The 14,942-nt window shown below is 30.0% G+C and overlaps 1 long non-coding RNA gene across 1 annotated transcript; it reads right to left on the bottom strand.

Moving 5' to 3' along the window:
* Positions 1 to 5,188: 5,188 nt before the first annotated feature.
* Positions 5,189 to 6,296, bottom strand: LOC143302874 (uncharacterized). Its single transcript, XR_013058710.1, has 3 exons — positions 5,790 to 6,296; positions 5,362 to 5,546; positions 5,189 to 5,286 (listed from the first exon to the last, which is right to left on the bottom strand). It is a non-coding gene; the product is annotated as an uncharacterized LOC143302874 (long non-coding RNA).
* Positions 6,297 to 14,942: the final 8,646 nt, after the last annotated feature.

Below are 14,942 nucleotides of genomic sequence, written 5' to 3'. Positions count from 1 at the left end.
TTCAACGGTACGAAGATTTTCATTTTTCCAAATCGTGTGTAAAACTCGCAAATTAGCTAATGATTTTCAAATATTTTCATTTTTCTAAATTTCTTATCAAATTTCTAGCTGTGTTTACCTCGACAAAAGTTTTGTGTTAATTTAATGATAAATATAGTTAAAAAATAAAGTTGTGAATAATCTCTTAAATATTTCTTTAAAAAATCTAACAATATGTTAAAAATTATTATTCCTTAATTATTTATTCCTTGATTTTCGTGTTCGTAGAAAAATTTGTTTTCCATTATTGAGTGAATATCAAGTATACAAACGAACGTTGTATCATCGCTTGTTTTTTGCAATTATATGTCGGATTGGAAATTTGATTTTTTACCTCATAATATCACCTTATAGTTGCTCGTTGATTCTCAGCTTTATTGATCAATGATTAAATTGCAACTTCATATTAATGCTGTAATGCAGAGCAATTAAGATATCGTGTTTCTGAACAATTCAAGAAAATGAATCAACTGATAGAAATGAAACGCGTTAGTTCGTCATTAGTAAATTAATCTTTTTTACACTAACAATTAGAATTAATTATACTATATTTAAATATTTACGCTTTTACACATAATTTAATATTTTTATAAGTCCATTCAAATGGACAGTTTTTTTATTAAATATTACTTAGATTTGTATTATGAAAATATGAAAGAGGAGAAAAAAGGAATTATTGTAAATTTAAGTTCATATAATTTATGCTATACTAAGAGATAGTTTTTTTAAGTTATTGAGGAATACAAGTATAAAATATAATTTATTATAAATATTGTGAATAAGGATAGGAGGAATAAGATTGAAATTGCATGAAAGCTCAATCTCGAACAAAATCAACGGTTACACACAAATTATTTGTAATATTTGTCTGCTAAAATTAACAACTACATCTCCATGGTTTTTATTAGTTTCTGCATTTACATCTTGTTGTTCGACGATATGAACGAGACCTCTCGACCTTTTTTACCCTGATGTGTTATATTAAGTGATACTTAACGCACTTATATTTTCTCATGTACATTCGGGAAATGTGACCTAATTCCTCATATGCGTTATTCAGATGAGTCGTTCGGAAATTTTATAAATCACTGTTACGTGCACATTTTGAAGGAACATGCATATCCCAACATATTCTAATAAAAGATTTCTAAGAATTGGTAACGTATAATTTATTTCGCTATTAATTTATGCTTAAAGGAATAATATATATTTGTTATATGCGACACGTAATATAAAGACATTTTTTTCAGAAATAATTTTCAATTTCTTAGTCAATAGTTGTAGTTTTTATAATAACTATAATACTATATACTATACTGCTATAACTATAATACTATAATACTATAATAACAAGATTATAGGTTTCTGAGTGGAAGTTATATATTTTTTGCACACATATTTCATTTTTGGGAAAATAAAGCATAGAAGCGTAAAATCCGTAACAGTGATAAGTTGCAGTAATTTACTATATTACAATATATTTGCATATTATCAGGTAAAATTGCGTATATTAACTGCACTGGAAAGACATAATTCTGAACATCATTTACAATATAATTTATAATGTTGTTATACATGTATTTTTTACATCTTTAGCGGCTTTATTGCCACATTAGATGCACGTATGTTGATGAAATTTAAATAGGAAGACACATCTTTCACACTAGCACCTTAATTATGTGTTGCTTAAGCTTGTATCATTACTATACAATCTGTGTTACTTAATCTTATCTCATTCCAAGAACTTAGATTTTGCAATTCCTCCTTCAGTTCGAATGCAAAGAAATAATATATTCTCTAATATTTCTCATCTACATTACTTTCAATCATGAGAATCAATAGTATACAATTATACTGTCAAACTTATCTTTTGCATAATTCAAAGAATGTACATATCTTTTAATACATATCGAAAGTAAACTCGAAGAAACATAAAACAGTATAACAGTCAACACTTTTATGAATTAATTCTTCGCAGAGGATTAATCTGAAAGAAAGGGGCAAGAATAATTCAATTAAGAGCAAGGCTGTTCTTATGACTAAATATCAATAAATATCCAAAAGAAGAAATTGTCTATTATTTGAATAGAAGAAGCACGAATCATACAAAAAATAAATAATTTAAATTTTGATATAGCACTTACTTTCCAAGAATGAAGCAAACATAGATTAGGTGATCTAAAAGGATTTGCTTACTTAATTCTCAAACGAAGTAGTTTAACTTTAATGCAATTTTCGAATCTTTTCATTTCAATTTCGTTTTCGTTATATTATGTTTTAAGAAAATCTTTAGCGTGAAAATCACATATCGATAAATATTTCCCTTTATTTTCCTGAAACTAAAGAAATTTTCTAATGATACAAAAATGGGATTTGGTTAAAAATAGGGAAAGCAATGTAGGAGGGTCAAATATGAAGCATAAAAGCGCTAAATGGTAAATTCTAAAAGCAACACCTTAAGAACCAACTGCACACGTGCTGTCCATACACTAGCGTCGATCCGCCACAAGAATTCTCGAATGTTTTGACCCGGTGTGCATGTTTCGACAGCAGTATGACCCAGTCAAGATCGCCAACGGCGAATCCAGCTAAGCAGAAATTGCTACAGTACATAGATTCGAAAAGGTCAAAGCATTTGAAATGCAAATAGCATTTCTCCTGCAAGGAAATATAATACCGGTCGGTGATTGCAGAGACGCGAGTCCAGTTGGCTAGCGTAACATCATTTTATGTTTGATAATTATTTGCATCCCGCGGCTTAGAATATCAAGTTAAATTCCAAAACCATTGGCCGAGTCACGTCTCAACGCATGTTGCATTCACTACCGGCTTCACTTTCTCTACGATATGGCTCACCGTAGTCGATACGTAGGTATCTACGTTCGCTTTGAATTCTTATGATTTTGTACTGCTGACCGATATTCCTTCCATAATGTATCAAACGAATTCTTATTTGAACGATCTTCAAATACACGAAGATAATTGGATAATATTATATTTAGTTGTACGAAAAATTTATAACGTGTTCGATGGTTCATTTGTTTTATCACATTCTACATTTTATATATTCATTTGACATTGAAGAGAATTATTATGTAACTTTGGAAAATACTACGTGCTACTTTTAGTTGAACATCAAACGCACCAATTAGTCTGATTTTTAAACAAGAACAATCTTCTATTTTAAGGAAGAACAGAGAAAAATTGTTTGATATTTATCAGTTTGTTTCATTTGCTTCATTAATTTACATTAATTTAATTTATATCTTATGACGATATTTTGAATGATTTAATCAATTACTGAAATTTATATTTGAATATAAATTTATCAGATAATTTTCATCTTCGTGTGATCGATCTTGATGTATGTAATGATTGGATAATATTTATGAATTTAAATAAAAATGTATTCGATACGCATTCGCCTGAAAAATGCGTGACATTACTACAACAGAGTCTAGTGTGGGTCTGATATTCTTACATTTTTGCACTTCTCTCATAACGGAACCCTAAATAAAAACTACGAATTTAGAAAAAGGATGTCGAAGAATATAAATATTTTTCACAGAGGAAAATATTAATATTTTAATCTGTGTTGAAGATAATTATCTTTTTTGTATTTTTGTTTGTTTATGTATCGAGTCTTATACCTATTACAATTTGTTCACGTATGTGTACGCTTGATACACTTTGTTTCTACCTTAGTTTATAGCTTTAAATTAAATCTTAATTCATTAATATATATAATATGATATAAGGTATGTAGATTTCTGTATGTACATCTTCTATACGCGTTCTTTGGTTCCTTTATACAGGGTGGTTGGTAACTGGTGGTACAAGCGGAAAGGGGGTGATTCTACGCGAAAAAAGAAGTCGAAAATATGGAATAAAAATTTTTCTTTTGAGGCTTTGTTTTCGAGAAAATCAACTTTGAATTTTCGCTCGGTACGCGTGCACTTTATCGCGCCTCGTTATAACGGATCTTACTGTAGATTGTTGTCTCGATGGAAAAATTAAAAAAAAAAAATTTTTATTCTATATTTTCGACTTCTTTTTTCCCATAGAATCACCCCTTTTCCGCTTGTACCACCAGTTACCAACCACCTTGTATATCCAAGCAGGAAGCTCTCGGTTTTATGGTTTTCTTTATGAAGTTCGCCAGTTCGCATATTTGTTTCTCGGTTTTTATCATTATTATTTCTGTTCATTTCTTATTTCTGAATGTGATTTCGTCTGATTTCTGTATACATTCCTAAATGTTACATTTATTACATTGCCATTTTCTATTTCTTGTAATGAGTTCGTATTTCAGTATCCAAATTGCCGTAGTTTAACCGTAGCTGGGTGACTCAGTTTCTCTTTTTGTTTGATGTTTTATCGTCCATCGCCTCCAGCTTGTCCCAGAATTTTCTCGGAAATGGAAAAGTAGTACATATAGGTATGTTTAATATAGGATTGTGGTTTAGTGATTATAATCTAGGAATATAATCTTATATAGGAATGTGAAAAAATTGCTATGCCAATGAATTAACTTTATGTGGGAAAACAATAAGCACTGCAATGTAAATTACACATTTTGGAATATGATACTTTTAAGAGTTGTGATTATGTTTAAACCCAATACATAAGATTGTATCTTGACTATAGATTTTGAAGTACCAATTGATTTTCAAGTAGATAAAGTCGTTTCCATATCACACTGCGAGTCAATAATTGCCAAATGTTAATCCAACATAACTCGTGAATATTTTAACGAACAACATAATATTTTGCATTTACGTATTGTAAGATAATTTTCAAAACAATAAGAAAATACTAAATTACACTTTCCATTTTTTACAGAAGGACAGTTGCAAAATTCACTACGTTCAATTAATTCCATGTTATCGTTTTATCGATTAAATATTTTTAAGTATTTTTTTCAATATGACATAAGCATAGTTTTTAATTATAAAAATATTACTTGCCGGGATGCTAAAAAGTTGTTTGTCCTAATAGCTGTATACTGTGTCTTATGATCATAAAACAAGCTAACAACTTCCAGTTTTTATGTTAGTCACTGAAATAAAAGAACGGTAGAAAACTAGTTTATTTTCGTTGCATAACTATAGAACTTTCGTAACAGTGTGAATTCATTGATCATTAACACCATAAAACAAAATTGTAACAATAATTTCGATAAGTTTAATTATTCCACTTTACATGCTTCTAATCAAATTTTGTCCTGTTGTATCGTGTAGATTGCATCTGTATGAGAATTTAAAATTTTAGGATAGTTTTGTAGTTATAACACAGTGTATATTTGGTTTCTACAAAACTTACTTAATTACATCTGTGGACGCAACAGGATCTTTTCGTTCTTAGTTGTTTTATATCAAAATATCTTCTTTTAGTCATGAAGCGATATTAAAATAAAATGAACAAAAATGTATTTATTGTGCTTTCTTTGTGACCTTCATGTAAAGATCAATTTTCGTCAATTTTCTGATTTTTATATCCCTCGGTAGCTAAGAACAAGTATTTTACTATAAAATAGTTGAAAAAGAATATAAGCTGATAGATTAGAATACGTATGGCTCTTGGAGATAAATTCAATGTTAAGTAACAAATAAAAGTTTCTTACAATGTCTTGCAATAAATAATAACAAATTAATTTAATTATTAGATTAATATAGCACGATTAATATTAATGTGCGTAACTAATCTTATTACTATTTTTTGAATGTTCAGAGTGTGACAAAGATACGTACGTATTTAATCCCAAAATCAAATAGAAACATCATTTTGTCGTGTACTTGGTTGGAATTTTCAAATTGCTGTTCTTTATGAAAGACTTCTTACGTTTCTTCCCTGTGATTTCCTACTGAAAGAAATATTCTCGCTTACTTGTACGTACTATACGTACATATACAGGGTGGTAACTGGCGGTACAAGCGGAAAGGGGGTGATTCTACGAGAAAAAAGAAGTCGAAAATATAAAACAAAAATTTTTCGTTTGAGGCTTTGTTTTCGAGAAAATCGACTTTGAATTTTCGCTCGGTACGCGTGCACTTTATCACGTCTCGTTATAACGGATCTCACTGTAGATTTTTAAAAAAATAAAAAAAATAAAGAAAAAAATTTTTATTCTATATTTTGGACTTCTTTTTTCGCGTAGAATCACCCCCTTTCCGCTTGTACCGCCAGTTACCAACCAGCCTGTATATTACAAAATGTATAGATTGATTTGCAACTTCTTGTCGCAAGATATCGTAAACTTGTGCAACAGCGTCGAAAAAGCGAGTCATACAATGACAAGAAGGAAGAAACGATCGTAAAAACAATGCATTCCGTTGGAATGGTGATCGATCGTGCGTTCTCGCGGAAGTCGATTCTTGTGTCGCGTGTGTAAAACGGTTCGAAAGATAAACGAAGTCCAATTGCCGTGAAGGAAGCTTCGCAAATATTTAAAACGGCCTTGCATGTGCCAATTCCTGCAAGTTTTACGTCATAGGTCAAGCACATAGGGGACACTGAAAGCGAGTCGCACTATCGGTGCACCGTGCTTCGAGTTCATTACGTAATGGCGCATTGATAAGGAAATAAGTTAGTCGCCTTGACATTGCCGGATCGTAAATACGATACAGTTGTTCTTACTGAAGATTCTTGCATCGTTGTTTCAATAAGAGTGAGCGCGACCTGTAGAGTCTAACACGAGTAACAACAGCGCTGTGAATCCTTCGAACATTCCTGCATGACCGTCGCGAGTCCATTTTCTGACAAAATGTAAATTCTCGTCAACCGGTTATCACTGATATTCCTAGACTAATTGTTTCACTAATTGAAATGCGTAGTTTACGTAATTATTAATCGAATCTATAATGATTATGATAATTATTAGAGACAAACCTCTTTCCGTGAATGAGAAAATCGGAGAATCCGTACTTAAAAACCAGGGAAACTCATTGGAAACTCATTGGATATATTTAAGTTAATCAAAGAATTTATTATGTAATCGCGTTAACGTGAACCACAAGCCGGTGCAGTGATCATGTACAGAAGTTACGATGATTTTATAATAGCCAAATAGATTGACCGTATTATATCATAGAAATACGCATGACTTGTACACGTAACAGCTTGATCGGTTCTGTTGATTACGTTGCATTACATTGTATGCATATGCCTATGTGTTTGCACGTGTATGCAAGACCTTATTAGGTTCTACCTAGATATTACGTTGAGGAATTTGTTCCTTCATTGAAAATGTCGAAATTCTTGTTGCAGCATCACGTGAAACTTGTTTTCGATATCGTGCAATTTATGTTTGAAATATGACCAGATCAGAATACGTATAAATCATAATAATTATTAATATGCTAAACAAAAAAAACTTTAGGATTATTCATTTACAAAGTATTATTATTTTGTAAGATATTTAATATTTTGAAAACTTTATTATCTAAAATATTTATATTATATGTCAAATATTTTGATAATTTTATTATCTATTATTTATAATTATTACTTAAATCTGCATCTTTAAAACCACACACGTATGCTAGGAAAATTAAACATCGTTAGTAATTTTCTTATCTATCATTTATAATTATTACTTAGAGTTCTTGTTATAAATTATACTATTTATATTGTTAAGTTATGCCAGAATTGAATATTTCTATAAATTAACTGCAGAGTGTTTATTAAGAAAATTCTTAGAACTACAACAACTTTTGTGCTATCTTCGTTTATGAGTAATAATTATATCGATAATGCCTAATACTCTTTCGACAGTGACCTAACAATGTAAAGATCCGCACACTATAACTGCTGGCTTGTGAATACTACAATAGGTTCGGAAACTCGAGGATACAGATGTTCAAAAGCGGACGAAGTGGTGCATTATATGAAAAGATTCTAACGACCCTTCATTGGCACCTGACACTCTTGTATGTTTGTACAAATATAATTCTACCATAAATATAATAAATTGAGTATTTAGGTTGAGTCAATTCAATCTTCTACAATTACGATAGCATAGTAATGCAACGACTTTCTGACAGTTTATTTTTAATACGTGTATTAATTAGACGACTCCAATTATCTTCCTTATATTTACTTACTTGCATTAACAAATCATATTAATGTTTATTTTTTCAATAAGAACGAATGATCATATACTATAATAATATGTTTTCAAGAATATTAATTCTAAGTTAATATATGAAGGTTGGAAGAGAGAAAAGATCATGAGTCAATTTTCCTATTTTTACAAGGAAATATACTAAATTTTAAAGTTGTTTCCCTGTAAAAATAGGAAATTTGACTTATGATCCTCTTCTGATTGTCAGTATCAAAATTGTCTTTTTATTTGATTTTGAAGATAAATATTGAAATGAAGGAATTTTGAAGAAATATTGAAAATATTAAACTACAGTGGTGTTAATATTAATACCGCAAGATTTCGTGAATTTATCAGCTATTCGTAAAAGTTTCACACTTTTTTACCTAACAAGCTTTTTTCGTTTTCTCATAGTCCGTAATCTGTTTTCTAATCATAAATTAACAAAAAAAAATCAATAAAAAATTATTTATCAGTACATTGCGACAAAGAAGAATCCGAGGAAGGAAGAAAAAGAAAAAGGTGATATAAAAAGAGTAAATATTTATGTCGTATAGCTACATTTAATGACTGACAATCTTTGTAATTGCTTTTTTTAATACAACTTTTTCAAATAAAACACACTTCTTTTCTAACAAATGACAGTAACTTAAGATCCCTGACAAAATGTTTCATAATGGATAATAAGAATTTCTATCGAAAAAAATTTGTCAAAGATTAATAATATAGCAAATATATACGTTAATATATTTAATGTGCAATCACATTTTTTAATAAAGCTTTTTTCGTAAAAAGAGTTATTTTGAGCTAACAGTGAACTTAATAAACTCGTACAAAGCAAACTTTTTTCTATGAAATTATGTTGGTCCATCCGACAGAAATTCTACGATATACATGTTGTATCGCTTAATTTGGGACGCACGTATGAGGCAGAAAATGTTTGATAAAGAGGCGCGCGCAAGAAATAACTTGCGCAAAATATTTCCGCCGGAAGCCTGTTTTGCTTTCCCATCCTCCTTCCCGGTCTCGATGTTCTATATCACCATTGTTTAGTGAACGAAAGGGCCGTTTTTATGACTCGCCAATGCGACGATAGGGGATGTCGTCGACAAGACATAATCTGTCAAGCGCAGGCTTGATGACGTTTATATAATCACGTGGTTAAACGTACTGTTGTCAGTACTCTTATGTAACTGGAATTCAGCAGCATTCTCCGGAAAAGCACGAAAATGTGTGCTATGAACATGCAGTATTATTTTGTTATTTGCGCGTGTTTGTTTCTGCGCTATACACGTGTGTATATAAATATATTGCATTAAACCTTTTATATCCAGAAATCGAAACCTTGAATTCCAAAAGAGAGCGAATCCACCGATCCAACATTTCCAGAAAGTCACTTTCTTTTTCATTTACTTTCTTCAATTCATTATCAACCTTCTTAAGTTTTCTTACCAACATTGTTTATGCATATATTTTCACTATGTTTATATTTTTAAGTTACATAATCACCTTCTATGTAAAAAGGTTTGCAAAATCGTAAAAAAGATTCTATATTGTTTTGGAAATCATTAGGTAATTTATTTTGCATTATACCTAACGAAAAGAGTTTATTAAATTTAATCACTATCCCAAATTTTACTTTCGGTGCTATTCTTGGCAGCTTTCTCAATGTATTCAGTATTAAAGTTTCGAATTATGGATTGGATGCACTGATATTGGATCTTCCTTTAAGTTGAAACGAGTGCATGATTAAAAACTACCTAAAGGAGAAGTGAAATTTTTACGTTATTTTAATATAGTAAGCTAAGCAATCTGAAAATAGATAGAAGGTAAAGTTACTTGAATCACCGAACTTTCAACGTTTTAAAATTCCACCTTGAGCTTTGTACAAAATAACATGACTTGTTGTAGATTATTAAACACCATTAATCATTAATATAATAACAAGAGTAAGGAAATATCGTGTACTTTAGGTCTAGCAAGAGAAAATATCAATAACAGAAAGATGATTCGAATAACTCTATGGTAGCCAGGGAACATTACAATAACAACTAATAAAATAAGGAACAAAATAACTGGCAGAAATAAGATGATACACACGCTACTAAATTATGATAATTAAAACTGGGGATATTAACATTAGTTAAATAAGCTTCTTTTCTTTTAATGAATGAAAGTTATATTTTCATAGAAAACTGCGACCATCGAGTTATCAATGTATACGATTAATAACAAGTTAAATAGTCTGTTTTCAAGTAGATCGCACTATTATTATCGCTATTATCTATTATCTATTATCGCTCAACTGCTAGATGAGTTACTTTACCTTGACTTAGAGAACCTACTTAACAAGTAGATTTGTATTGTTTTTAGAACATGTAGCTTTAAATGTAATATTGTTGCAAATTTTTATGTAATCCCTTAGTCAAAGAGTAACAATAAATACATACAACTACGTGAGCGTAAAAGACATTCCTATTTACTATTTCACAACTCGTTCACTGTACTGTAATAAGAAATGTGGATTTTTTACGCTACGTGTTATCTTCATTTAAGATCAAGTTTGATTAGGTTATGTTACAGAAAACATATATAATATCATCAAAAGTACGGTAATCGATAGTTTCTTTTACGCATGAACGAACAGATTTGAAGTTCTTTACAGCCTCAAATAATAATTTCAATGTAATATGCAGACACGCTAGTAATGTTAAATAATCTGTTGTATGTTATTTATGATGACTTGCGAAAGTATTTGAACACTTGCTGTCAAAATCTTCTATGTACATATATATTATGTATATTATATAAAAGATTTGAAAATTCGGCTAACACTGTAATGAAATAGAACTATTATGGTTATACTGACAAAATTTGAAAGCAATCTGATAATGTATTTAGAAGTTACAAGATATTTATTGCAAACACTAATATATATTTAATGAAATCAGAATGCAGCAGAATTAGAATAGCCATCTTAAAGATATAAATGGTTCCACTGCGTAATATACGTATACGTACACTAAATATCTTTTAATTTCTACGTATATTTCCATATTTCTTCCAAACTTTATCAACGTAATCATAATAGCTTTTTCTTTTTCTTATCATTCTAATTAAAATTTACGTTTCGTTTGCAAAAAACATTTCGCAAATTGGTTTGACGTATTGTAAATAACAGCATATGCATATAGGTAATTTTCCATTGGTTCGTACCTTCAAATATCTCGTTTACGAGCAGATATAAGTAACTGTTGGATAAGTGAAACTATTTAACGATTAATGATAGTTGAATCATTCGAATTGTTTTTACGTAGTCTTTTCAAGATAGATGTACTATATAAATCGAGTGCTAGATTATTTGGGTGGCTTTCTATTCGTTGTTTATATAAGGTGTTAAAAAAAATTTTGTTATTTCTATACACAGAGGTAGGATCACAATAGTTATTATTTTATTGAATGGATAAATCTATCACACCGTTCTGAGCCAAAAAAACCTTTATTGCAAGCGTTTACAGAAACTAGGGATGAAAACAAAAAAGCATCTTAAGCCTATCGATTAAATCTATCGATTGTAACTAGGATCATCCTCTAGTTACTATTTCTTATAACTAACGCATCTGCATATAGATGGCGAGCACGAACTCACGTTGTCATTTTCAACAAAGAAGAATCTAAGAATTTAAAAATTCGTACTATTCACCAAGAAGAACAAACAAAAGTCGAATTAACATTCAATCCTTTGGACGTAAAATCGATTACCATTCACGAACTTTCGATTTTGTTATGAATGAGTTTCTTCATCGAACGTAAACAAAGAGATGGACTCAGAAGTACGTTAGCTTAAGGTTATTAGCACAAAATTGTTACTAATATGGATAGAGATTACTTCATACATGCAAACTAAGTAAAAACGTTCTTTCTTATAGTAAATGTTCGACGTATTTTCCTTCTATTGCAACGCAAAACTCATATCTACGTATCATAGGTCGTTTGTGTTGACAACTTTGAGTTCTTCTCTTAAACATATCTTTTTGTTTACGTTCAACGAAGAAACCCGTACAAGGAACAAGCTTTACGACATTGAATGGTCGTAGATGATTTAAGGTAGGTTAATTGAACATCTTTTGCCCCTCTTAATCAATACAATAGGCCTTTAAAGTCTAGGATTCTTTTCTTAACACCTTGTATTTATTGGCGAGGCGTGTGATGGTTGCCAACGGATTCGAGTAATCATAGTAGTTTGTCTCATTACAATGTTAATGAAATTTCATTTCATTTATAAAATACATTTATAAAAAATATTTACAAGTCCCAGAATACTTTTGTAAGCTACATTGTTCGTGCACGATTTGATCGTATTCCTCTTACAATATTTATGGCAGTTGAAGAAGTTAGTAATTTATTTCCTTATTGATTGGTCACCTCACGGGTGTTCCTTAATTTGACGTCCTGCGCGTTTAAAGATGAGAATCGTTCGTCGTGTTTCGTTTACGTCTGAGCAAACAATTCGGAGCTTAATTAACAAGTTATCGAGCCAATTAAAAAAACGTACAATTGCCCGAAGGAAGGTGATCCTCTAATTTGACTTACGATCCTTTTGCCAACGTTATGGATGTCGACGCTTCGTAAATATTAATTTCAACTTAATTAACTTCAACAATCTAAAAAATGAAGTTCATCATAGTGTTAAACAGTTTTCCAGAATTTAGAAAATTATAGTGTATATGCGAAGGAAGGAATAATGGTGAAAAAAACATTTAACAAGTTCTTGGAATTTTCTTTTTCATAAAGATAATGTTAGAAAACAAAATGTAAATTTATTGGCAAAAAATTGCAATTAAAATTTTGCATTAATACGATATTGATCCTTCATAAATCAGTAAAAAATGAAAATGAAAGTCTTATTATTTTTTTATATAGCACATGAATAATTATTGCGATGCCAATCAGACAACAATTTTATTTGCGACAGATATATCTATTAAATAATTTCATTTAAGATTTGCATTTTGTTTGTATCGTATATTTTATTTAACGATAGCGTAGTCTTTCGAAGTACCACGAGTCTACTCAAATCAGGTTATTTATAAGCTGAAAAACATACGTAATATGAGCCATTCTCATGGAACGATATGTCGTTCCTTGCAATTTAATTGCTGTCTAACACATATTTCGTGTTCCAACGCCACATCGTCTATACTGGACGTAATATTAGGCTTCTTTTGCGAAATTTATTTAACGTTCACGTTTCTGGGACGAGTCTCAAATTTTCTACACATCGACAAATTCGATAGAGGGTTTGAAATAATTCTTACAAGTTTCTGTTATAATCAAACGTATACGCATCCTTTTTTTCGCATGTAATAAATCGATTAACAATTATTTAACAAGGAAAATAACAATGAAATACGATTATGTCTTGATAATGTTCTTTGAAAAAGTTATTATTAAAAAATTTATTTATGTACGTTCTTAAAATATTTTGTAAATCGTGGCATAATCAAACATTTTATTTGCAGATAATTGGGCCATGCAGCCAAATGAAGGGCCAAGTGGAACTGCTCGAAGTAGATTTGAGGGTATGCTTACTTTTCTCCATAATTTTAAGATAATATATAGATATATTGAGTTTTAATATTTATTTTAACAAATTACTAATTTCGTCAATTAAAAGAAATAGGGAACTATATATATATACATATATATATAAAGAGAGTGTGAGTGAGAGAGAGAGAGAGAGAGAGAGAGAGAGGCAAAGAGAGAGAGAGAGAGAGAGAGACAGGGAGAGAGAGAGGGAGAGAGAGAGAGAACTATCACATTATCAGAAATAAGTCTGGTACATATATCAACATTTTACTATTTACGATATTTACTATTATTATTATTTCTCCGATTGATCTCTTAATTGTCCGATTTTCCATCTTTTATTACTTATATAGTTTTCAAAATATTCTTAATAGATTGACTTATCATAACGTCGTAAATGTTAATTTATTACATTCCGTTTTATTACTTATTTGATTTTTGAAATACTTCCGAATAGATTAATTTATAATATTAATCATAACTTATTACACGCTTTTTAAAATAAATATGAAATAATTCACATTTAGGCTTAAATTTTGTCATATTATATTACTCACATACGATTGTTTGTATATTTGTATAGAATTGATTTTAAACAAAAATACGTCGACATAATTGTATGCATTATATACACATATTAATGTAATAGTAAATCACGTGACTTTCTGTTACATAATATAAATGCACAATCATATATTATTAATTACAGGAAAGAATTTGTAAATAATGAAAAACAAATTATTAGAATTAAAATTAGGAGAATAGTAAAAGGATAGATGTGTCAAGAGTTTCGAATTATAGTAGGTAGTTACAGCTCAGTACTTGTTCGTTATATGAGCATAATCAAGGGACGAAAGAATATGTTTTCACAGGATACAGCTTTTTCCGGAAAAATATTGAGTTACACAAGATTGACCAGTGTTATCTTACCAATCAACGGAAAGAACTGATTTTCGGAATCTCTGGTCACTCAGGAATCGGAGAAAATAATTGATACCTTGATGTACTGCTAGTAACTAAAGAATACTGAGTGAATGAATCTAATAGATTCTATCCGAGTAGACATCATTAATTTCACTATGTAAAATAACTTGATAGATGAAACTTGACTCCCATAATCTTTAACAGTAAGTTAATTATAGAAAATGGAAATAATCGTAAATCAATATATAGAAAATTCAGATTAATTTAGGTATCGTAAAGCTTTGAAAAA

Source organism: Bombus vancouverensis, chromosome 1 (genome assembly GCF_051014615.1).
Source record: "Bombus vancouverensis nearcticus chromosome 1, iyBomVanc1_principal, whole genome shotgun sequence".
NCBI lineage: Eukaryota > Metazoa > Arthropoda > Insecta > Hymenoptera > Apidae > Bombus > Bombus vancouverensis.
This window is presented reverse-complemented; position numbering and strand designations above follow the sequence as displayed.